General features: G+C 39.3%; 1 long non-coding RNA gene across 1 annotated transcript in view; it reads right to left on the bottom strand.

Annotated features, from left to right (window-relative positions):
* The window catches only part of LOC143400954 (uncharacterized), an 85,534-nt gene extending 62,245 nt beyond the window's left edge, over positions 1 to 23,289 (bottom strand). Inside the window, exon 1 of the long non-coding RNA XR_013091551.1 lies at positions 23,155 to 23,289. This is a non-coding gene — a long non-coding RNA (uncharacterized LOC143400954). The remainder of the gene's footprint in view (positions 1 to 23,154) is intronic.
* Between the last annotated feature and the right edge of the window lie 2,349 nt (positions 23,290 to 25,638).

Below are 25,638 nucleotides of genomic sequence, written 5' to 3'. Positions count from 1 at the left end.
CTTTTTCTAGAGCAGTGCTACCCCACATCCATTTTAAAAATGATGCAAACTGTTTATATTCACCCTGTCCAATATGTTGGTCTCCAATCAATTATGACTATTGGCATTTGAAATGCTACTAGGACATTTAACTGAAATATTTGAATTTATATACAATTAATTTCAATTTGAATTTATATAGCTAGTAATAATCACAGCGAATAATATATCTCCAGAATTTCCCAGAATCTATCTCTCAGCACATCCTTCAATGTATATTTAAGTAACCATCAACATTTTTGATACTCAGATAAAATAAGAAGCATCTTTCCTTATATTGTGATAATAGGAATGTTCAATAGTTTTAGATAATGATAATGAAAAATACAATTTAGGGTATTTTGTCCTGAAATTTCAAAGATCAACTGGAGAGTCATCATTTTGTACTCCAATTTTCGTTTTACCAAATCATATTCAGTGGTATTGTAAAATATTTGCAAGTATAACAATGCTTCAGAGAGTCGTATTCATAAGTCTCAGACACCAGTCAATACACATATTTATCTCCATGCTAACATGACTAAGTAGAGGTACTATACCTTAATGTTATTTATGTAAGAGGATGTGTAACTGAAAAGGTTCAGATGGGTACATTGAAGACAGCATTTGATTAAGTTTGGGGAAACTTTGTTTGGGAGTAACATTAAGAATAAGTTTAGACTCCTCATACTCATGGAGAATGTGAAAGAGTTTGGAGCTGGAGAACTGGGAGTATCAAGAGGAGATTTACTAAGGAGCCATGCTATAAATTTCTCCCAACCCAAAGAAGACAAGAGACTTTAAAGAAATCGCCAAATGGCCCCTGTATCTTCTTATTCAGTGTTCCCTGATCAAGGGAATTTAAGAAGAACATAATCAAGTCATATCAGCAATATACACAGGGTTGGCAGAGAGGGCAGAGAATGCTGGGGTAAGAGATGTATGAATACCTCCCTTATGTATATTTAAAGGTCCAAGAAGACCACAGGGCAGAGGTATGTCAAGGTTATAGTTGGATTCCTAGGACACTGACCATCCTCAAGGGAGCTAAATGTGAAACATCAATTGAGTAGGAGTGAGTTGAGAAGGGAACACACAGAGGTCTCCAAAGAATTCACAAATCTCAGGACCACATAGGTTTTAAACGTCTACCAAGCCCCATGAGTGCTCACAGCAGCTCAGGGGCATTTTGTTAATTCAAGGGCTGCCTTGCTGTGCTTTCCTCTAACTTTCCCGTTTCCCAGTCTCTAGGGGCAGGCACTGTGGAAACCAGCTGGGGGAGAGGCTCTTGAGGTAGAAAAAGGAAGATGCCCACTAACTCCAACCTATGATGGTCTTTCCCACTCACAGTGAGGAGACACCTTCATACCAATTCAAATTCACAGTTCAGATTCTTAAAATGGGTGGGATTTTTTCTTTTTTTTTCCAAAGTGGAGTTTTATTCTGTGCCTAAAAGTATCTTGTAGTAAGGTTCTAGAACCTCTGCACATTTTCATGTAGGGGCAAGAGAAGAAATAGGCTCTTAAATTAAAAAGATAGTAAGAAATAAAAATAAAATGATTTTAGGATTATGCTCCAAGTCCTGTTCAATATAAGGGTGGGTTGGACAGCAATGTTACTTAGAAGCAAAAGAAGAAAGGCAGTTGTGATTATGTAAATAAAATTGAGTTTTCTTTCCCTCATATGAATAATAAAATTTCAGGTTTTTAGCCAAAGATATATTTATTATGACTGTTAAAATTGACATCTATGAGTCATCTTTGAGTCACAAGTCTGAAGTGACATTTTTACTAGGCCATAATTAAATAAATGGATGCTTCAGGTTTTTTACCCAATGCTTCTTTGGGGGGAAATTATAGGAAATAAAAGTATCTTTCTCCTTGTCCACATAAGTAAAAGCGTTCTTAGATTACAGTTAAAACTTTAAACAAGGGAACTGCTTTTCCAAATGAATACCTAACAACATTTGGGAGTACTTTCAATAGTCAATATTATCTATTGCAAGAATAAATTAGGAGTATCAAAGATTTAAATAAGTTAGTAATGCAAGTATAATTCCCCATTCCAATGTAATGTCTATAGTATTCTACATGAAAAAAAAACTGTGCTCTAAATCTACTTTTTAATGTGTTATGTTTAACATTCTGGTATCTTCTCAACAGAAAATGAGAAAAATGTCCACGTATGTCAGATTGTCTGCCTCAGACAGGAAGTGCATCTCTGACAAAAACAAATTGAGTCCTGCATGTGGGGAAAGAATGCAGATCTGTTTAAGAGTAGATCATTTGCCCAGACTCACTGGGCTTTATTTAATGGCCAGTTGAAGAATAACCAGGCTTGAATGGATCTTAAAACTTAGTCTAACTTCTATATTGTACAGATTATTGAGCTTAGCATAGTTCTATCAAATGTAAATAAATTGAATTAAAAAATAAAAATAGTTTGAGTGTCTAAATGATTTACTACCTTTACAGTACTCAGTGCCCAAGCCAGGTCTTATAACTTGGTATCCTGGATAGATTCCCACACACAAAAAAATGATCTTTGCCATCTGACTCTATTCTCAGGTTTCCTTAGCAACAGTTTTCAAACCTGGGCCTGACTCTGACATACAGGCCTAACAACTTTTGTATCCATCCTAAATGTACATTCAGACCACTGTCCATTGGAATTAATTTACTATATAGACACAGTCCATTAAAATTTCTGAATATGTAGAAATGAAAGATTCAACTGATGTTTCTCCTAATCTCCTGAAAACTCAGTATTTAAAATGTCTGGAAAACAAACTGCATAATACAGTGAGTTCATTTTTAATCTTTAGTTTCTCATCTTTGTTCTTTACCGTGAGCTGGGTGAAAGCGGACAGCTGCCCGTCATGTCAGATTAGTTTAAATTACCCAGGTGGTGAAGCATGGGACCCACACACCCTGAGCTGCCACGATCACCTGCTGCCAAAATGTTTTGACCGGCAGCTCCTTTTGGAAGCAGCGCCTTGGACATGAGCTAATGTGTTGGTGAAAGCTTCCTTTAGAGCTTGACTCAGCCAGAAAGAAAGCTAGGGTGTTGTGCTCTCTCCCTTCTAAAATGCTCCCCCACCTCACCCACACATAAAACAAAGTAGTGGGAATAATGGATTTTCAAAAACAGAAGCAGCCCCATCATTTCTTTTCTTATAGCTATCTCTTATTTCTTACTAGCGAACTTTTCCCCCCATGACGTTAGCATATTTTGCTTTTAAGGAGAATAACAACTTGAACAACAATATTCTGTTTCTTTTAATTCTAAACTTTTTGAGATTTGGTTATTTCCTATCACATTCCCTGATTTGTCACCAGGGACAGTTCCAGAGGAAGAAGCCTGGGTTGCCAGAATACTTCATGGCAACCTGTCTTCACAGTAAGCACAGATTCCCTTCAGATGCCAAAGCTGTGGATAAACTTTTTGAGGAACATCTATAAACTATTTGGACTTTCTCTCCAGTGGGAAAGGATCTCTCAACACCAGATCAGCCACAGCTTCTGCTCTTAGAATACAGAAAAGAGTAATAGCACAACTTCATATTGATAGACTGGATTGAGACCACTCATTTTGAGCAAGATCTTTATGACCATAAATTCATCAGCATCCCAAGAGCTAAAGCTCACTGGAGCCTAATATCAATACATGCCTTCTTATTTAATTACTGACACTACTTCAACTTTAAGATACTGATCCATCATGTATCTTTCTAGTTTACAGACTTCTTTAACTTTCTAATGATTTTACATATTAAGAGAACCATCTGAATCTAAAACATTTTTAGTATACAGGACAAAAGAACTTTCTGCGTAAAATACAAGCAATTTTATATACCAGATTGTCTATGGTTCTAGTTTCAAATATGTAGTCCTGTTTTCTGTAGTTATAAGTCAATTTTACAAATCCTCAAATTACAATCTTTTGCCATATTTAATGTGTAGTTTTTAAATTTGGGAATTTATGAAATAATAGAATATACTCAAAATACAGATTCACCCCCCTTTTACTTTTCAACCCTCCTTGTAAATGGATAGCCAAATTGTCCCATCTTACATGTTAAACAGTTAGGTGTCTTTCAAGCTGGAAAAACCTGTTGTTGTTTTTTTCTGTCTGCCAAAGGCAGGGGTGAGGGGTGAGAGAGTTTATGTGCCTACTGTTAATTCAAGAGATTTTCTGACAGCTTATTTTTTCCCAATTCTTGTGCCTGGACAGATTCTTCTACTCTCTCTCTCTTTAGGACTGGGTCTATGAGGAACCGCCTGCAGGCACTGTTTGTTGCGCTTACCACTCCAGCTTTCTCATAGTGATAAAGGAATAATAAAATTCCAGGGGAACTGAATTTACAAGAAACTTGTTGAATAATGCTGATGACCATATGGACTAGATTTAGAAAAGTCTTATTATTTCATATTTTCCATAAGTTTTGACCTGTTATTGCATTTTTTTCAAATATTCTATGATTATAGGGGCCAGGTTTAGTTTAAAACATACTGTAATTACAGAGAACATATTTAATTTTGTACAATAAACACTTGCTAGCTCTTAACATGTGCCACATAACAGGAATTCAGTGTGTAACTAGGATGAAATGCCTGATCCTGCAGAGTTAGTTTAAATGGAAACTCCGAAATACCTCAAGCATTACAACACAGCAATGCTGAGAATGGAGGGACAGAGTTATGCAACTAATGTAGCCAATGAAGGGAATTTTTGCAAAAGAGGAAAGAAAGAATCTCACAATATGAAGGTGAATTACTATAAGAAAAACAAGTCAAAGGAAATATTTCATACTCTCAGAATATCAAGATACAAGGCAAAGGGACACCAAACCTCCCTAAGTAAAGAAACCATGGCTTTTGCCCAAATATAAAATGAGCCTGGGAGGAGCAGGTGATGGAGGCCAGGACAACTGTGGTGGCCACTGTGTGCCAAGCTGCCCTGCAAGCAGGGGAAGGTGAGGCTGGCTTCACATTCAGAGCAGCCACGTGTTGACAAGTGTTGGCTTTAGGTACAGAGAGAAAAATGGAGTCAGGGAAGCCAGCCAGCAGGATGGTTTAGAGATTCAGAGGAGGGTGATAACCCCCTGAGTGAGGAAGTGGCAGCAGGCAGCAGGAGGAAAAGAGAGAGAGAATGGTGATAATCACTAGAAGGAGGACTCAGAAAGAGTTCTTGGATTTGGGTGATGAGGGAGAGAAGATTGGTGATGACCCTAAGTGCAATGGAAAATCAAGAGTGGTGACACTAGGAGCAATGGGATAGATAGGGAGGGAATAAAAATCTCAATTCTGAAAATGGAGATTGTCATTTGCATTTAAAATTCTGAAGCTTAGGACATAATAAGGGACTAAAGATAACAAAGGGGTAGGTCATTGGTGAATGGGTAGCAATTAAATGCATGAGATTAGATGGGATCCTGAGGATTCATTTATAGAGTAAGAAGATTGGAGACAGCCTGGGGGGATAATCAGGGATATGTTCAGAGGTGGGGAAATCAGTGGAATCAGCACTAAAGAGTGACCCTGTGGACAAGCAAGTTCTGAAAAGTAGATGGTGTCATGTAAACATGCTTAATGTTATGTTGCCGATAGCCTTGACATCTTGGCTTAGGTGAAATAATGAGGTTTGAGGTATTACCTAGAAAGCTGGCCAAGTCATGTTGTAAAACATCAACACAGTCACCATTAATTACAGGAAACATATTTAATGGCTCATTTTAACCTTTTCAACAATTAAGAACTAAATGTCACAAAGTTTACACACACACACACACACACACAAAAGGCCAGGGAAATAAGTCAGTTTCTTAAGGTCTCAAAGATGATAAACACAAAATTTTTGAATTTTGGTCTTTGAAACTCCAAGATCCAAGTATTTAACCAATAGTGTTTTGCTTCCTTCCCTAGGTCATCCCAAATCAGTTTTCCTTTGCACACAACTAGGTTTGAATATTATGCCAGTCAGCTATGGAACCATCCACTAAGTTCCTACCATGGGGTTCAGAAAATGCTGGGGGTGGAGGGGATGCTGTGACCTGTGGCACTGCATCATAAGCCGCTTCCTTCCTCTGACTTGCCCTTGACTTTCTGTACTTGGAAAACAGAGGACAGAGAAGAAGCACTGTTACCCCTGAGAAGGTTCCATGTGGCACAGAGAGGCACTTCAAAGGAGGAAGTCAGAGTAATGCGAACTAAAGCCAGGCTGCGAGAACTGAGAGCTGTGAGCCATATCGGAAAATCCCAAGGCCAGGGCTAAAATCTCCAAGTCCTTATTTGGAGAAACTTTCCATATAAATGAGACATGTGGATGCATTTCAGGGTGAGAAGAAGGGAGAGGGAGAGGTATGATTCTTTGTAGATATATATGAATATTTTAGAATGTATATTTCTGAACTGAGTATCAGCTGTCTTCATTAGTTATTCAAAGAGGTCCAAGAGAGAATTACTTTTATTTTTTTCAAATTATAGTAAAATTTTAAACATACACAAAAGTAGAGGGAACAGTAGAAGAAATTCCCACGCATCAGCATTTTGCTGATTTTACTTCTACTCTTCACTACCTATTGCTTTTGTATTTCGTATTATAAAGATCAGAGGTGTATGTAGTCTGCACTGATTCTTGAACCTATGTCTTCCACTTTGTATTACTGCTGGATCTTCTGAAGATGCCATTGTCCTCATAATGTCCCTCTGGTCAACAATCCTAAAACATATACTAATTGTTACTCAAGACTTCTCAAAGTACCCTTCCAAATTATTTTTTCGTCTTTCCCTCATCTTTGATAACAGAATGTAATCAAAGCTTATCCTCCAAACAACCTGGACCACTGCTGAAAGAGGTCTGAAATGTTTGTTTAGGGCTAAGATTATCCATGACTCCATATAATATCTTAATTCTGTATTCACCTTGCTAAATTTAACTACCTTGTACAGTTAGGGCTGAAATTCCACTGTGCCTCTCCAGAATATCCCCGATGGCCGTGAGGCATCTGACTATGAGCTCTCAGACACTCACATGTTTAAGATGCATTCGGCATTCCGACAGTACAACTGTACAAGATGATTTCTGCATTTTAGATAAGGCTTTAAATATATCCCAAGTATTTCTTCCAGCTAGTCAGAGAACAGCTGACTTTCACCTTCTAATTTCTAGCCTGCTACACACAGGCTAACTCTGGTAAACACTAGTCAACGCCACACCATGGGTGTTAGTTTGTCCCACAGCTTGCTGGAGTGAATAGCCTAAATAATGTGCACAGGTTTACTAGACCACTCTGCTGGCCCTGCACCCCAGCCCTAAGGAACAGGAAAGGAAGGTTATCCAAGGCAGAAACAATCATGGAAGTTGATTTTCATAGATTTTCTTAGTCTAATTGCCTTAAGAACACAACAAAACAGGCACTATTTCTTTTATCATAATTTTCTTAATTACTGGAATTTTTTGACATGGGAAAACTCAAGATGCAGACTGAACACGCTCTGACTAAAAAGCGCCTCCCTTGTTTCCCTGTAGTACATCCACCTCCAAAGAATTCATGAGGCCAACTTGCATTTCTTCTAGGCTTAATCCAGGTGGCCTGTGCTTCCCAGACCAAGAGCAATGTTGGAGTCAACCAAACGGTCAATGTTTTTCATTAGTAATGTATGTGATCAGATGACAGTAATCAAACAATCAGCCCCGAAGCCTGCTTTGCTGATGACTAAGTCACTAAAGGATCCCATCCTCTCAATCCTAACCAAAGCATTCTCCTCTCCGTCTCCCCCTCTCTCTCTCTCTCTCTCTCTCTCTCTCTCTCTCTCTGGATAATAGATTTCTCAGTGACTTATGAGTAATTATAAGCTTTATTGAAGAGTCTATTCTGAGAACTTTATTTGCTTGGTCAAATAAAAAATAACAAAAAAGGGCCTATCTCAATTTATTTCTAGACAAAAATATACTCAGGATATTATGTGTCTGTCTAGTACAAAAATAATAGACAGGAATCAGAACCTCCCACTTCTCTTGGTATAAACTCGATAACAGGCCCTTTAGCCATTTTTGTGTAACGAATTGTTCATGGGGTTGAGTAGTTTACATATAAATTTGCTGAGTGTAGTCCAGTTACAAAAAAATACTGCAAAGTACTTTTTGACAACTTATTAAAAATGTAAGTATGATTCCAAACCCTCAGGCTACTTGATTTTTAAAGTTAAATTTTCTTCTGAAATAGCAATGCATGATGCCTGTCAAAAATCCAGAGCCATAATAGCTTTAGGCTACATTCCAAAAATAAAACTGCAGGCCCTATCAGTCAGCAAAGTGCCAGCGCCTTGTCATACACGGCCTCCTTTAGTGGTCTCTAATTCCTACAGTTGAAATCTGCCCACAACTGTGCTACAAAAAACTGGACCATGTGATGATATGAAACAAATTATGCCTTGTCTATCAAGGTGATGAGCAGGAGTGAACAAACTATTTTGAAGACCCACTGGGTAAGAAAATGACTTACCTTTTCCAAATGAACAATGAAGGCTTAATCAAAATACCTCAATGTGAAGTGCTTCCTTGTTTGGCTCCCTCCTCTTTGAAGAAGGGGCAGATACAGGAAGGAAACCTAGAGTTCGTGAAACACCTGCTCTATGCCAGACACTACACACATTTTCTTGCTTTGTTACAATGATGGATTCTGTCCAACAAATAGGCTTCTTTCTTAGTTTGGCAAACTACTTGAGTTAGGGGAGGGGAGGAGAAATTAAAAGAGTAAAAACAAAAAATTCTCTACTTGGAAATTGCCTTTTCTATCTTAAAAATATATATATACTTTTTAATTCTATATCTATGTCCCTCAGTCTGGGGTAGCACCACCCACATTGGGAATGTTTGCAAATGTACATGTACATGTATGTTTCAGTGCTGGAGTGGGGGTGATCTGGACTTTCCCAATAATTGGGGGGAAAGCACCTTCCTGGTGTTTAGTGAGTAGGAGCTCAGGGTGTTGACTTTGGTGCAATGAGACGGACACTCGAGTTCAACATGCCAATGTCACCTCCACCTCACCCAGCCATTTGCTGATCCCCACTATTCTCTGGGAATTTATTTTATGTAAACATGATAAGAAAGGTCTTCATTGATATTATTCTCATTAATGTTGAGAATATGTGAAAATGAGAATAATATTTAGTTTCAATATATATAATGATAATTAGTGGTAATTTAATGTATGTAAAGAAGAACAAAACAGATTTATGGCATTTTCATCCTTCACAAATCAAATATAGCCAAGTATCTATTATAGTTAACCTTACTGTGATTATTGTTACTACTTCTATATGCTGGAAATAGAATGTTCCTCCTTAAAAAGATTATCTTTTTCCTAAAAGACATCTCTCATGGCTTGGTTCAGCAACCCTTCCATAAGGCTTGTCTTGTTTATTTGCAGCACAGTCTGCAAATCACTATCTTTATTTCTCTTACAATATTATGCAAAAATAGTCTTTTCACATGATATTCAGAAATGGTTCATAATAGCTTAGTTATTCCTAAAATAATGTTCCCACCAACCTCAAAAATAGTAGAGTTTGATTCTGCCCATTGGAACAAGATCCCCTCCACCATTCTTCAATGTTGTGGACCTTGAAATGGAAACTGAAAACAGTGATGGTGTGAACATAAGGAAAAAGAGTTGTGTGAGACCAACTAGAACTTGTGGCCTGACCTCTTTTCTGTCTCAAGCACCCTCTCCTGTGGCACAAATCACCAGTACCTTCATGGGCTGCTGCTGGGAGCCATCAGCCAAGTAGGAATGACAAATTCCTTGCCAGCTTACTCCCATGCTGTCTAGTGGAAGGACTTCTGAAAGGTGACCTTGCTCAAGGACCAGGGCAGGATCCGTGTTTAGGGTGTTCCCCCTTTAGAATAGGGCAGTTTAGCATAATAGGAGAGTAGGGTGTTTCCCCTTTAGAATAGGGCGGTTTAGTAATAGGAGATTAGGGTGTTCCTCTTTTGGAATAGGGTGTATCCTGCTGCTGAGTTCCTCTTGAGTGCTTAGGGTCAGACAGTATATTTTGGGAGACAGAAGCCCATGCGGAGTGGATTTAGGCAGGAGTGGATTTGGGCGGATTGGATTTGGGCAGAGAACCTGGATTCCCCCAGAACGTGTTTGTAGACGGCCGGTGTGAGTTCGGGAATAAAGAATTGCTGTTTGAATCTACAAGCTGTGTGGAGACTCATGATTTGTGCCCAGCCGAGAGACTGCGGCAGGCTGCCCCTACCCCCAAGACCAACCAAGGGAAAGACATTTTCTCTTTAGTTCTCCTTTCTTCTCATTTGTCCTTACCTTTTTCACTCAAACAAACCTGATAGTGTAAGCAGTATTTTACAGCACTCCATGAAGACCTCCAGGGCCAGGCTATTCCAAGTCACAGGGCATCTTCAGCAGTGGACAACCAACAGTCTAACCTCATTTTCAATGAGGATTGTCCTTCGGGCTTTCCTCTCAACTTCCATGTTCACCACTTTTCTTTATGAATCCCTCTCAAGGTATCTTTAGACAGCAAGTAACAAATTCAGAACTGTTCTTTTTCTCCATGTTCCCTATCTTTATGAAAATATGAAAAAATAGGGTCCTGAAAACAAGCTCTAAGCACTCAAGAAGCACCCATGGTCTACAGAGTGCCCTGTGCCAAACTCCCCTGTGTCTCAGAAGGGTTCAGAGAACCAGAAATTGCATGAAATCCTCAGGACTAGTGAGGTGTCACTTGCCAGGATAGTACGTCAGTCACAGCCACAGCACAAGCAAACTCTGTGTGGAATGGCAGTTTCTCACTTGATGTACTAGTGGCCTCACTGACCAGCCTCCCACGTGGACTCCCTAGCTATCCCTTCAAGTATAATCACATGCACGGATGAGAACCAGGGACAATCTGGTGATCCTGAGCCTTCCTGAGAGTGGCAAGAATTTTAAATTTGTCATTTGTGATTTAGAATTTTTATATTATTAGTTTCAATTATGTGACCAGGATCTAGTGAGGGCAAGGGAACTACCTGCATAGTATTAGGTCAGCCACTCCTTGAAGGTTGGAGATGGCCCCTCTGAAGAGAGAGCAATCAGAAAGAGTAATCTGCAAGTTGTTCAGTACTTACCCATGGTCAGAGTGCTCACATTGTCTGTGGATTAGGTATGTGGACAAGAATTTTAAATACACTCATTTTTATTCAACTTCAAAGAAACTGTTTTCTATAGCAACATTTTATAAAATCAGTATTCTTATGAGATGTGAAGGACATTTATTTTCTGAAATTTGGGTTTTTCTTGACCAGTTTACTTAGAAAAAAAGGTCATTCTTATGATGTTGCTAATAAAGCCAATAATGTATTTATCTAAAATGAATCATGCATTTTATTTTGTTTATTTTCTGTTCCTTACATCACAATTTCAGAGGCTCATTCTTAGGGAAAAAAAGTGTGGTCCAAAGCCAAGCACTGTCAAGGCTGCCAGTGTGTGTCTAGCTCTAAACAGTGAGCCAAGCAGGAAGCCTGGACGGGGTACGAGGGCTGGGATCTGGTGCCTCATGCCAAATGTCCTGGTGTGACAGTGCCTTTTCAAGTGCCATGTGGGATAATGAGTGCCGCAGTCTGGCTGGGCACAAAATCACAAGCCACTCAAGCAGGAACAAACTTTATTTCCAAAACTTCCGCGAACCATGCACACGGCATTTTCCCAGGACACACCACACCAACAGGAAATCCCTCCTCCGGAAATCCCTCCTACTGCACTTCCCCAATCAATGGGAACTCTCCGGGAGTTCCAGGAGAGCTCCAAAGTAGTAGGCCAAGGCGGACAGCAGGGGTCTAATATCCAATTGAATGCAGATCTTAACATAATCATTATCATCTCAATGGCTTGCTGGCATCACCTTTCAGCCAAAGATGCCATGCGTCATTCCTACTCTAAGAGCTATGGTTCTTAGCAAATGAGAGCAATAATAATAAATAACATTTTTGAACATTTACTATCTAAGTGTCTTGTATTTCAACCATCACCTGCATTTTAAAAGCAAAATGTCATGTATTCTTCTGAACATATTATAGAATCAAAGGCCCCACACATTTAGTACTTGTTTTGTGTGTTATTGCTCCATGTTAGTTTCTTACTGCTCCTGTAACCAAGAGCCACAAACTGAAATGTACTGTCTCCAAGTGCTGGCAGTTAGAAGTCTGAAGTCAAGGTGTCAGCAGGACCATCTTCCTTCTGATCCCTGTAGGGAAATGCTCCCTTGCCTTTTCTGGATTCTGGTGACTTGTGGGCAGCTTCTGGTGCTCTTTAGCTTGCACACGCCTAAACTCCCATCTCTGCCTTCATCACACATAAGGTTCTCCCTGCATGCCTTCCCACTGTCTTCCTATGTGTCTGTCCACCTTTCCTCTCTTTATATGGAGAATATAATCTAGTCACAGTATGTTGGGGCCATCCACAGTGATCTCATCTTAACTTGTTTAAATTTGCAAAGATCCTATTACCAAATAAGAACACATTCTGGTACTTGCAGTTACAATTTCAAGTAACCTTTTAGGGGGAATGAATTTCTACCCAAAGCACTTGATATTATGATAAAAGGAAGAGATATACCAATGAATTAGACAGGATCCCTGCCATCTAGGCATCACAGTGCTACTAGAAAGACGTGGAAATGAACAATCACAACATAGAGTGGCAAATACTTTAGTAAAGTGAAGTTCAGGATACTAAGGAGGCTACAGAAGATTTTAAAAGAATGACAAGTTGAAGAACACTTTAGGTACATCATAAAAAATAAAGTTGATTTTTCAAATCATTGAAAGAATATGCAAGAGAATGGAAATGGAAGGAGACCCTCAGGGGTATACAAAATTACATACAAGAGGAAGTGAGGGGAAAGGGGGAAAAATATAAGGGGGAGAAATGAATTACAGTAGAGTGGGTAGAGAGAGAAGAGGGGAGGGGGGGATAGTAGAGGATAGGAAAGGCAGCAGAATACAACAGACACTAGTATGGCAATATGTAAATCAATGGATGTGCAACTGATGTGATTCTGCAATCTGTATATGGGGTAAAAATGGGAGTTCATATCCCACTTGAATCAAAGTGTGAAATATGATATATCAAGAACTATGTAATGTTTTGAACAACCAACAATAAAAATTAATTTAAAAAAAGAAAGAATATGCAAGAGAGAAAAAAATGAAAATTACAAAACATGATACATTTTGCAAAGAGTTGAGTATGGCTGGAGGTGAGAGAGTTTATGTGATACTGGGAAAGGGAAAGCATGATAAATAAAGCTGATCTAATGGGGGCCAGAACCATCAAGGGCCTTGTGCATCCTCAAGATGAGCTTGGATAGCTCCTGATGACATCCAAGAGTTTCTGGGAGACATTTAAGCTAATGCTAACCTAATAAGATCTATGTTAAGAGTTTCTGGGAGATCTTTAAACTAATACTGACCTACTAACTAAGATCTGTGTTAAGAAGTAAGAGGTGATCAGAAGACAGAGCAGCACTTTAACACCAAGATGTGATAGCTAGCAAGAAAACAGTAGAAAGCGTGACCACCACTTTGTGCTTTTGAAACTTGTCAGAAGCCTGGATCTTTCTTCAATATGCAAACTGAAGCCAAAAGATCCATTTGGGGAATAAAGAATAATAAGTTCAGCATGGGACATTTTGAAAACATCAGATCTGCCTTGTCTGAGAAATCAACAAGTTGTTTTGGAAAAGCAGCAGTTGCCTTTGCAACTCTGGAGTGTGGCCCAGAACTAGATTTGGAAGTCATGTAGGCATGGAGATAGGGAGGTCAACCAGAGTAGGCAGTATAGTGGCAAGAGAGGCGGACTTCACAAAGATCTTAACCCAGGTACTTGACATCAGCATAATGTTGTAGAGATTGAGAATCAATATAATAGCAAACAGAGAAAATGACCAGACTCAACTCTCCAAGACCTCCTTCTGCCCCACTCCCACAGTCCATTCTGTGGCAAGGGGATCTCTGACACAACTATAAGCTACTTTTACCACATTACAGTACTGGAAGACCTACTGTGAAGCTCTTAGTTATGTAAAGTCTGACAATACTAACATGGCCAGAGACAGAAAAGAAAATTCAGGAAAAGTGAAAAACCAGAAGATAGTGAAGAAATTTAAAAAATGGAGATATAATTTACACAGCTGACTCCTCAGAAAGTTCAAGGTCATGACTTAAAAATTCCCCTTGCATGTAGCAGCTTGAATCTTTGATGATCTTGGCAAGATCTGACTCTGTAGGATGATGGATGCAGAAACCACCTTCATTAGATGAGAAATTGAATGAGAGTTAAATTGAAAGTCTCAAGTTCAGAATGTTCTTTCTAGTTATTTTGCCATTGAAGGAAGAAGAGAAATGTGTGATCATAAAAACCAAAATGTCAGAGAAAATTTTTACTTACAAATGTTTAAGGAAGTTTATATGCTGGAGAAAATAAAGACAGAGGAGAGAGAAAAACTGGTGAGCTCCAGGCAGGCACTGGGTTCAAGTGAAGCTGCAGACCTTGGGTGGAAGAGGAACTCATGCAGAGATGCAAGGACAGGAAGGACAGAAGAGCATGCACTACATTAGCAGGACTGAGAAGCATGACATCCTCTGTGAAATCATCTTTGTTGAGGTTAACAAAACTCCTAATTCCAGGGCACTCACAGAGAGTAATGGTTAGTTGAGAAACTGTTGTGGAAACACAGGGGCCAACAGAGGGATGTGTGAAGGTATTCGATGGATAGTGTCAACACACACAGAAGAGAAAGTCACAAGCTAGGCACAGAGGGTCAGTAAACGTGGAAGAGAGACCTGGAAGTCAGGAGATGATAATAAGGCTGGGTGTGGGCTACAACAGAGGAAGAGGCTGTCTTATCCTCCATCAACAGTGGGCCAGCAATTCATTTAGAAGATTAGAAGATGACCCTGACAACTAGTGCTGGACACTGTTTTCTACAGCTCTTGAGGAAAACAGTCACCATTAAAATAAAAAAATTAAAAAGCCTGCTGGGTAAAACATGCATGAAGAACTCAATGTCATTCCAAGGACTCACTGGACCTGGTACTCCCTTGCCAACTGTGTCTGAATAAGAGAGGCATGCAAGGCAGGGGCTGCATCAACAAGCTATCTGACTTTACACTTCTGTGTGCTCAAAGGACTTTGCACTCCAACATCAGGCAGAGCATCCCTGGGTAACTTGAGGACTTACACTGAGGCAGGGAAGGCTCAGGAGACCTGTGCCCTCTTTCTCCCAAGCACAGAAAGGCTTGAGTGAAAACAAAAAACATCTACAAGTGGTGTTGCACAGAATTGCTTCCAACAGTGAAGCTACCTGGAAAGGCTGAGGCAGAAGGACTGCGAGATTAAGGCCTGCCTCCACAATGTAGCAAGACTCTGATTCAAGATTAAAAAATAAAAAGGGCTGGGAATGTCGCCCAGTGATATGGCACCCCTGGGTCAACCCCCCACCCCCACCCCCAAAAAAAGACAAGAATGAAAGAACGAATGAACACTATACAAATAACTGTTTGGCACAGTACATCTACAAGTTTTCTCAGCAAGGACTGGACATAAGGTATTCCAAGGTCATGCTAAGTTCTTTCAAAAACTACTGTAAACTGTTGTCTGAGGATCAGCAGTCCGCCTCACCTGGGAGCTTATCAGACTCTTAGCAGACTCTCAACCTGTACCCAGGACCCAGTGCATCAGAACTGCTTTGCAGCAAGATCCCCAGGCTATTCCCAAACACTTTAAATTTGAGGGGTTCAACTTGAAAGCAACTGCTGAGAGAAACAGCTGCTAGGATTTGTCACTGATATACAGAAATACCTTTGATTTATGGGTGTTGATTTTGTATCCTGCTACTTTGCTGAATTCACTTACTAGTTCCAGAAGTTTTCTGGTGGAATTTTTGGGGTCTTCTAAGTATAGAAACATATCATCTGCGAATATTGCTAATTTGTGTTCTTCCTTACCTATCCGTATCTCTTTAATTTCTTTCGTCTAATTGCTCTGGCTACTGTTTCAAGAACTATGTTAAATAGAAGTGGTGAAAGAGGGCATCCCTGACTTGTGCTAGAAGCTTCAATCTGTCCGTTCCTTTGAAGAGATACAAGCACTAGCACACATTAGTTACTTAGCTAACTTTGACTTGAAACAAAGTTCTGAGATCCAGGGAAAGCAAGCTGCCCTCTGGGACAGCTGCCCAGTTGGACGCCTATGTCCAGCAGCCTGGGAGGCCTGGCCATTTGGATGAGCCTAGAGGCAGGCAGTGAGATGGAGAAGGGACTCCAGAGCGTATGTTTGTGTATGTGTGCATGTGTGTTTGTTGTGTGTGTGTGCATGTGTTGTGTGTGCACATGTGTGTGTTGTGTGTGTGTGTGCATGAGTGTTGCTTCCTCAGAACTGGTGCTGCAGTGGCAATCGTGAGCTCTAGGAAAACTCTAGAATATGTGAAGTTGTTGTTGACCGCAGCTCCAGTTCCTGGTGGAGGGTGTGACCCCCAGGTTCTGGAATCTATAGGGCAGAGTAAACTGCTGGGGTCTGTTCCCACAGGATTCCCTCTGTGTGCACTGTGTGCCTCCTGTTCAACTTTGGCCTTGGGCACCCAATTCAACAGACTTACTACAAGCTAGAAAAAAATTGGATGTCATAGAGGATCTCCAACAATCGTAGTGGCTCAATCAGAGTGTGCCTGTCTAAGCCTAAGTCTTGACTGCATACTAGCCTCAATTGGTAAAGGGATCCTCTAAATTTCTTGGCATTAATAAAAAAACACCTTCCATCTTGATATTTTAATGGTCTCATCCATAAAAAAGAAACACGAAGTCAATGACTCCTATTTTTTTGAATCTCAAGTTTGGTCCTGTGTGAAAATAATGCCTATTCAAAGAGTATGGGATCCAACAGAAACTTCAGTGAATGAATAAGAAACATGTGGCTTTTTCTCTCATTTAAATTAAAGCAAGTGACTCTTTTCCATGAATTAGAAAGTGTGCCTCCCCCTCCATGTAGCTGCATTTTAATCCAGGCAAATCATACAGCTTTTCTCTGTTGATTAAGTTTTCCTCCTATCTACTTCATTACTGTGCTAAGCTGGGAGGTGGAAAGAGAAGGAGAAAATTTAAGCCTCAGTCTATTGGTTTCCATTATTCAAGGGAGAACTTTGATCAAGAAAGGACAAGTTCAACCCTAAACCATCACAACATTGATCCAGAGCAATTGTATGAGAAAGTACATATTCAAAATCCCCAGTGATTCACTTGAATCTTATTTTGAGTGTCTTTCTTCCATTAAAGATTTTTTGCTTTAGTTTCCTTTTTGAAGTTACATGCACATCCATGTGTGTGCATCTAAATTTTTGGTTGGTTGAGGTCTGGATGGTAGGCTTTTGAACTACTATTTTGATTCTCATAATGAACAACAGATTAGTTTCAAGTCAGGGTTAAACCACCACTGTTGCTGGGCACCTGCAATGTGCCAGGCACACACTCACTTGCATAAACTCTACAAACATATATGATAGGCTTCATTTATGTCCACTAAATGATTTTCACAAGGGAGCTGGGAACTAGGACTAAAGAATACTCGTAGCTGTTTTTACCACATCAAACTTGACAAGGTAAAGGTTTCCATGCTTTCTAAGTCTTTTCAGACCATTTGTTTCTATACATTAAAACATAAGTGACCAGTCTTGAAGACTCGTATTTTTTCCCAACATGTATGGAAATATATCAGATGATTTCAATAACCACGAGGAGGAGATGGACATGTGTGCACACACTCATACACCCTGCCATGGGTGTGGGCGACTGCTGGTGGTGAGTAAAGAGGGGCTTTGAGAGAAGGACATGAACTGCTTTCAAGGGCGATCACTTTGCAACAGGAAGCATTTTACTTGTTCTTGTTCGTTTTCTTTTACTTTCTCTTAAACAAAGAAGAGATTGTTTATAGCAGCTCAGATATATTTTGTAACACATCATTAAAATGATCCAACCCAGGCAGCTCACAAGAGCCAGTTTTTTAGGTAGTGATCAACTTGTGACATGTAGAAGCCAGACAGGTTACTCTGCTGATTAGTCACTTTCATGAGCCTGGTAGGCGCATATTTTCCTAAGACAAAATTAATATTTTTCAAAGCACCAAATATATAAAAAGAAATACACTAAGATTCTAAGTTAAATGGCACATTTCAATATGTTTTTATTTCTGCATCAGGGAATCTAAAATGATTACGGAAACAGACTAAATGGCAGTGATCATTTTAATATGCACTGTAACCTATTTTTCCAACTTGTCATGAGCTTTAATGTTAAGGATTATATACTTTTTTGAAAAAAAAATGACTTTGTAAAAGAAAAATGGCTATTCAAAGTGTCATCCTTTAAGTTGCCTCTAAATGTGACTTTTGCTTGCAATAATAGAGAACATGCACTAGAAATTCAGCATTACCTCTTCAACTCAAGCACTTCCCGTCTCGAGTGTTTGGAATAAATTATAAATGTACAGCACCTTGCGTACATCTTTTTTTTTTCTTCTTCCTGCCAACAGATGGATTCTCCCTTCTGTTCCTAGACACCAGAGATGTCATCAGCTGTCATGAGGAAAGACAGGTTCCTAAATTCAGACCTTGAAGGAGAAAATCATTTTACTTCACCTTAGTAAGAATTTCATTTGTAAATGTTCCTGCCAATTGCAACATCCTGAAGAAGACCATGAGGAAACGCTGAAGCAAAGGGATGTGGCAGGAGGAAATGAGGTGGTGGCAGCGGCTGGAGACGCTGGGACCTGCCATCTGCGCACACATGAATCCTTTCAACATCACGCATCTCTCATGATTTCATCTTTAGGTAAAGGTCACCTATGTTTATGCATTCCACCCAGCCTGCTTCCATTGAAAAAGGTGGAGCTCAGTCACAAATTGAGTGGGAATGTCCTCAAATATGACTAAATTAAATTTCACAAGAGAAAGTGGATGCGAAATCAAAAAGAGAGAGATCAAAGGCGACCACCAAAGATCAGCTTCAGCTTATTCCGAATTCTGCTCTTAGCAGTCTTTGCTTCTGTATGATTGGCTCGCAAAGAATCTGAGGCAGAGAAAGAAGCCCCAGGACTCCAAGTGGGGGAAGAACAAAATCTCAGGAGGAATATTTTGCTGGTTCTCTTTTAACACCATATAATCATAGTCACAGTTAGTTTCCTTTTGACTGCTATATATAGAAGTTTTTAATTTTTCATAGTCTTTTAAAGATATGCTGCTGATCAATACATGATTCTATGAAGTTATTTTCTTATATACACCAGGAAAGTTTTGGTATTTATTCTTATTAAAATTAGCCTTGTTATGTTGAGACTGATTACTATACACTGTGATGAATTTGTCTGCAAGTTTCACAGTTTATACCTAAGTATAAGTTTACTAAAAGAAGGGCACATAGGAAGAAAATGAAAGAGTTCAGAGTTAGCATTTTTTATTGTGCTTTGAAAATTAAGAAGGATTTTGATAAATGAACATGGCAGAGAAAGAATCTGATTGTCCTATCCTGCTGAGAGCTCTGCCCCTGGCTGTTCACGCCCTTCCTTCTCCAGTGCCCTCTGTGTTGGTCAGCTTTTCATTGCTGTGATCAAAACACTTGATCAGAGCAACTTAGAGGAGTTGGGCTCCTGATTTCAGAGGTTCAGTTCAGGGTCAGCTGGTTGCACTGCTCTGAATGGAGGAGAGGCAGAGCCTCATCACAAAGGAGCACAGCAGAAGACAGTGCCTCAGCTCACAACAGCCAGGAAACAGAGGAAGACGGAGGGGAAGGGGCCGTGGGGAAAGTGAGCCTTCCAGCCAGTCAACCAGTGACCACCTCCTCGTCGTGCCCATCTGCTAGTGTTACCACCCTACTAATCCACTTCAACAGAAGGGACCAGTGAGGTTGTAGCTCTCATTATCTAATCATTTTACCTCTGAAATTTTCTGTCTAGTTCACAGGAGTGTGGGGGGAACACCTCATACCCAAACCATAACACCCCCCAAAATCTATCATACAAGATCATACTTGTGGGTCAAGGAAAATAAAAACATAGAATGTCAACAGCAGCACAAAGAACCCTAAAAGAGTCATCAACTTGATTTTACTTTATATTATAAGCTGTGGGGAATTTGAGAAATTCAAAACAAAAGAAATTATTTTTTAACTAAATATCTCATTTATAAAAAAGAAATAAGAGTTAAACAATGGTTTAAAATAGATTCTCAACTGAGGTGATACACCCCACCCATTCCTAACTCCTACCCAAGTCATTACAAAATGTGAGAGTTCAGGGGAAGGGATTGGTGTCAAGATAAATGGAGGAAGGTATTGACCTTTGATATCAGGAGCAAGGGACAGTAAACACACTGCAAATTTTCAGGCAGAGTTGACAAAGAAGAATTACCCTGCTGCAAATGCCAATATCAACCCCATCGCCAAACAAGAGCCATGGTCAAATGATTCTTCTAAATCACTCGATGTATCCCAGAGCTGAGATTCAAACTCTGCCTTCTTTATCTTGTATTACTGCAGTATAGAATGTGCGACACTCAAGATTTAAAATCCTGCATGCTTGTATTGTAAAGCACTTGGTAGAAATGTGATAGAAACAGATTGATCAGTCATTTTCAGTTTTGCTTTTTATTTCCTGTATGGCTTCTTTGACACCCGTTGTATGCTACTCTACAAAAATTTAAACAATATAAGAATCTGAGTGTTCCAGAAATTGCTGTGTTTGGGCATGAAACTTTTAAAGGATATAAGTATATGTCATTTCATCAAATAAACAGAACATTGAAGGCATATCCATGACTATTATTTTATTATAAATATTTTATGATAACTCTAGTTCTAAACACACTGACCTATGAGATGTACATACTCTTAACTCTTTAGTTATAAGGAAATTAATAAGGAGGTATTTCTATATGTGGGTTGGGAGTATATTTTATTTGTTAAATGTCTTATCATCCTTCCTAATAAGATTCTATCTCTATATAGGATTCTGGAAAAAAATATTCTTTGATTCCAACAACATGAATGATGAGGAAACCCTAGGTTTCTTTTTAGAAGAAACCTTTTAAAATTCTACATATTTCTTTAAAAAATTATAGACCTAAGTCTATAATTATTTTATAATACAAAGTTTGAAAATATTCATGTAAATAAGAGAACAGGCTGTAATGCATGTAAACAATTGGCTTCATTTAACAAGGTACATCTAGCTTGTAGGAATGCACATAAAGAATGCTCCATATGTTGGGATTTATGGTTTGCTTAAGTTGTGCCAATGATTTGAGGAAGGGATTGTACTTTGCTCTTTCTTTCTCAATTGATTAATTAAATCTCTCACCTCTCCTGCAAGACATGATAGTGTATAAATTCAGAGTGTGGAAAAAACACAATAATTTTCAGGGAAAGAGAAACTATATTTTTAGTTTATTAACAACAGTGTGACTTTGAACATTTTCAGGGATTTGAAATTTATTTTGTTCAGGTTGATTATTTTGGAGTTGTACTGGGTTATTTTTGTTTTTATCATGAGTTACCATGTTGCCAACCACATGGCTGAGAGGAACTGTTTCAGGGCCCATCTGCAGGCAGCCCTCCTCTGTCATGTTCAATGCCCCTTGGTTTTCTCCTAGCATGAACTCAAGACTTCCCACAGGGATGTCTTACGCCAGTCATACATTGAAACTATGTCAAACTAGTTAGAAACTCTTAAAAACCATCTATATCAATGTTCCATTGGTAAAATTTAATTTTCAAAATGAACCAAACAAAATTAAGAAGGAAGCAAAGAAGAATGCAGCTAAAATTCAAATTCTGCATAAAGAAATTTCTTCTCATTTCAGCTACAGACAAAGGTCACTTCACCAAACACAGGTCTATAAAACATCCTCCCTCCTCTCATCCTTACTTCCCCATTTAAAATTAATTTTATGTAATTACGTTAGTTCTTTGAAAATAGTCTGAGATGCCTTTATGTTTTTCTCCTAAGCCATATTAATGCTAAAAATAAACTAACAAAACCACACAAACACAAAAAAGGAAAACCCAAAATATATTTAAAGATGTGATTCAACAAAGACAAAATGATGTGTCGATCTCTTGGAATGATTCTGCTTTAACTGCGAGAGAAATAGTAACAATAACAGGAATGGTGTTAACATGGGGAAAAATTAATCTGATATCTGTGATGTCTCAGGCAGTTGGAGCTGTTCTGTAGGATAAAATAACATCCACTGAATTACACAGAATGGTGTATTTACCGTGAAATGTTGGCTATAGTCTCCACTCCTCTGTGCAGCTATGACAACCAAATGGGAATTTCTCACTTTTACATTGTAGCTCACTTTATCCCACTAAATTTTATCTTTTTTTCAGGTGACTTCTGATCCTTTCTGAGTGTACAAACATTAAAGACTTTTGCATGGTGCCTTTTGCATGGCTGCTGGTGGAGGGAGATGACCAAGCATGCGAATAACCCCATTTCAAACAGGGTATGCTGGCTAGAGCTCAGGAGAAAGAGAAAATACCCTTAATCAGAACCATCAGGAGAGCAGAGCACTGAATCCTGTGGAATAGGACAAAAGTATTTCTTAAAGGCAAGAAGAGAAAGCTATGCGCCAGCAACCAGGTTGGGTCAGGGCCTGGGTAAAAGGTTCAGTCCTGAAGGTGAAAGACAATAGGGAAGAAAACAGAAAATGCAAACTCTCCTTGCTTTATGCTTTTTCCTTCCAACGGCCTGGAGTGAAAAGGTTCTTTAGGATAATTGTGAACCTCAGGCTTATGAAATCTCAATACTTAATGTATTCTTTAAAAAACCCTGCTTATTGAAACTGGATATTAAAATATACTAAATTCATTTTAATGTATATCAAAATATTGAACTAAAAAAAAAATCTCTTAAATCGGACGTTGGATGGCTGTTTTTAATCCCACATCTGGGTGTTCTAAAGGCTCAAACTCACCGCCCTGTGCCTACATCTTATTCTAGAGCTGCTTTATAAATGGTGGGTTAACTCCACAGCTGTTTACTTCCCTAAAACAACACCTGAGAGGAAAGGTACTTACTCCTGAATATGGAGTGGACCAGCGAACACCACCGCGGAGGACGCACGGCCGGCCTCAGAGCTGCGGGAACTCCAGAATCCACCAGGAAACCCACACAAATCTCCAGCAAGGATCTGCAGCGGCTCCTTCCGGAAACAGCCCCTGACCTCCTGGTGACCCGGAAGCCCAGAGGAGAGGCAGGAAGAGACTGGCCTCAATATCATCTGCCTAGGACACACCCCCTGTGACCTCACTTCCCACCACTAGGCCCTGCCTCTTAAAGGTCCTTTTACTTCTCAGTCATTAGTGGCCGGGTTGGGACCAAACCTTCAACACATGGGCTTTTGGGGGACATTTAAGGTCCAAGTCGTGAAAATGCAACAATGAAACACTTTATTCGCATTGGACTCTTTTAAAATAAATATACAGGTGGATTTATTAAATCATTTTTTTCTGCCCTCATTGCATATTTTAAGTAGTCCAATTTTGAGGAACTTAGAAATCATCTAATTCTTTTTTTACGTTAATTTACTAGTTTTAGATTCTAGTTTCCACAAGGGTAGATCTTTACAGCCTATGTCAAAAGATCATTTCAACACCATCCCAAATATTGTTTTATGGATTGCCAGCAATGAATCAGGTAACTTATTAAGAAAAGTAAGTTTTGTTATAGATCAGAACTCTTAGAACTTTGATCAAGTTGCAAATAATTTTAAGACAAATAATAACACTGATTATATTGGGTGTAAGAAGGATAAACCAATGGTCAATAAATAAGCTTTTGTGTGTATTGCCCCATTGATCCTTTAATATTGTATGATGATAATGTTATTGGATTATGTATTCATTTCTTCCATTATTGTATGACTATGACTTTAAATAATGCAAATGTATTAATTTGCAATTCTTAGAGTCATAAATCTGCATTAGGTCTCAGGGGCTCAAATCAAGTTGTATGCAGGTGGCCTACTCTTGCCTTCCCCAGCTCTGGCTGTCCTTGATCCTTAGCGCCATCTTGAAAAGCAGCATTTGCTCCCATCCTAATGTCTCTTCTGCTATCGAATCTCTCTGCCTTCTGAACTGGTTGCTTCTCTTTTTAATTTACAATACTGTGAGGATTAAATTGGGCCATCCAGATAATCCAGGATCATCTCCCATTTTAAGGTCCTTAATTTAATCACAATCTGGAAGGTCCCTTTTTCTGTTTAAGGTAATGTAGTCACAAATTCTGGGGATCAGGACCTGGATATCTCCGGGAGTCATTATTCAATCCACCATAGTCTGCATGAACAATACCAATGTGTCCAAATAGGAGGCTGAGACACAAGTAGGAAATTAGGCTAAGATTGAGATGAAATGCGTGTGAGTAGAAAATGTAAGTTCATCAAAGCTCAAGCCCTTCCTATTATGTTATCCTGATGACTCAGGCAAGTAATTAAAATGCTTATATGTCATTTTTGGATTTTTTTTAATCCAATGCACATTTATACATCAAATATTATTTTTCCCACCATGAACAAACAAAATGCATCTATCTGCTGTTTGAATTTCTGTCAAAATGTGATGTCCTTCCTGAATGCTGTCAACATTTTACAACCAATTTTCTTTTTCACCCTGCATTGACAGCCCAAATGGAAACATCAGAGATAACTGTATGACAGAGATGGGTCATCTGAGTGTGTGGGTAGACATTTTATCACTGGGCTGGGGGTGTGGCTTCAGTTGAATAGATTCTTAGAATGTTGGAGGCCCTGAGTTCAATCCCCAGCACACAGAGGTGAACATGTGGCACACACCCACACACCCACACATCCACACACAAACACTTTACTAATAATTTGGATGAACATAACCCGTTAGTAATCTTTGACATGTAACTATATTCTAGAAGTGGTGACCTGCTCCATCCTAATGTCTCTTTGTTGTTGAATAGATTTGTGCATTTGCATTGCCTATTGTGATTCAGAAGTATTAGGAATAATGGCCACACAGCGAGTGCCTGTCCTGATAGGCTGATCACCCTGGGGCGTGTTCCTCTAAGTGTCCTAAAGGGTAAGGCAGAGTTTATCAGTCTCATTAAGCCGGGTCTCCACTAGGGCATAGGCAAGAGAGTTTAGAATGTGCCCCTATGCAGCTTTCCTGACCTTTCTTTTGAGCAAGGATCTTAGCAAGGAAGGGTGATCTCCTGTAAGTCTCAACGTCCACAGGAAATAGTTCTTTTATTATTACATGAGGATGAAAAGACCCTGTCCAGTCAATTCAACAGAGAGACGAAAAAGTCACTGGGCCTGAATCCTCCTGTCAGTCATTCTCAGTACAGGCTGAGGGGCAGCGTTAATTTTTCTCCTCCTCAATTTAGTGTGGTGAATTGCTATCAATAAGCATAGTGGATATCTTCAGGGCTTTTCCTAGGAAATAGTCTTGAGGAACAAAGACATTGGATGACGATACAAAGAGTTTAATTAATTTGAGGTGCCCTTGTTTTTTGCATTTGGCATTTTTATT

The sequence above is a fragment of the Callospermophilus lateralis genome, chromosome 6 (genome assembly GCF_048772815.1).
Source record: "Callospermophilus lateralis isolate mCalLat2 chromosome 6, mCalLat2.hap1, whole genome shotgun sequence".
Taxonomy (NCBI): domain Eukaryota; kingdom Metazoa; phylum Chordata; class Mammalia; order Rodentia; family Sciuridae; genus Callospermophilus; species Callospermophilus lateralis.
Note: the sequence above shows the minus strand (reverse complement) of the source record. Positions and strands in the feature narration are given on the sequence as shown.